Genomic DNA, 1,326 nt, shown 5'->3' with positions numbered 1-1,326 from the left:
AGAGAAGCTTTACTGTAAGTGAGGAGGAGAAGAACGGGTATATGCAGAAGACGAAGGGAGGAAGAGAAGAGCAGCAGCAGCAGCAGCAGCAGCAGCAGCAGCAGCAGCAGCAGTATTATGATCCTGTGCCACAGGATTCTGGAGGGAGAGGCTGTGCTGCGGACGGGGGTAAGATCTTTTGATCTAGTTGGATGGCGGGGAGTGACGTCAGCAGGAGGGAAAGGAGGTGACAGTGACGGCTGGAGAGCTTGTGATCATCTCCGAGGTAAGGGAGGATGAGCAAGGCGGAGAAGTGGGAGGAAGAAGAGGACAGGAAGGGGAGGGGAGGGGAGGAAGGGAGGGGGCCTCCTCAGGAGGAGGAGGAGGAGAAGGTGGAGGTGGAGGAGGAGGAGGAAGAGGAGGAGGAGGAGGAGGAGGTTTGACGAGCTCCTGGCAGGGGTCGACGTGTGAGTGGGTGGTGAAGAAAGCGATGATGGCGCATTTTAACAAGGGAAAGTAAAAGAGTTTGAGATGGACGAGGAGGAGGAAGGGGTTGGAGATGAAGCGTCGAGAAGTCTGGGGAAGGGAGGGAAGGGAAGGAGAGGGTCGAGGGCAGGCTGAGCAGGAGGAGCTGAAGGAGACAAGAGGCAGGAATTGAAGTTGAGGAGGAGCAACCCAAGGAAGGAGGAAAGTGTAATGGAAACAAGTACAGTCAGACATGGTGACAAGAAAAGTCGAGGAGGAGGAGGAGGAGGAGCAGAAGCAGCACGGCTCACGCAGAAGTTGCGAGAGGAGGAGCAGCTGGAGTGGGAGGGAGGTGAGGAGGAGGCAGCAGGAGTTGTCAGGTTCTAGTGGTCATTCCCTGCTTCCACGGCATGGTTTGCATCAGCATCTTGGTCAGCTCCGAGTTCTCAGCCCGATTCTCGTCCTTGATCGCCTCCTCCACCAGCCCCTCAACTTCCTCCTCGTCCCTCTCGAACGTCTCCTGCTCCCGAACTTCAGAGCAGGACAAGGGGGAAGCCTAGGGAGGAGAGGAGGACGAGGGAGGAGGGCAACCAGCACCAGCACCAGCACCAGCACCAGCACCAAGGGGGGGGGGGGGGGAGAAGAGCGGGGATTGGCAAGAGGAGGAGGTAGACAAGGAGGAGGCAGGAGGAGGCAGGAACAGAGGAGTAGGAGGGTGCTTACCTTGCTAGGGGAGATACTAACCACTTAACAAGGCATATGATACTTTGACCGGGGCTACACAGAGGCTAGACCAAGGACCGTTTCGGGTTTGCCCCCTTTTTAGTATTTTTTATTTGATTTTAGTTAGCTACATTGGCTTTCGTTGATAATCCACTTGCC

The sequence above is a fragment of the Guillardia theta genome (assembly GCF_000315625.1).
Source record: "Guillardia theta CCMP2712 unplaced genomic scaffold GUITHscaffold_132, whole genome shotgun sequence".
NCBI classification, from domain to species: Eukaryota; class Cryptophyceae; order Pyrenomonadales; family Geminigeraceae; genus Guillardia; species Guillardia theta.
This window is presented reverse-complemented; position numbering follows the sequence as displayed.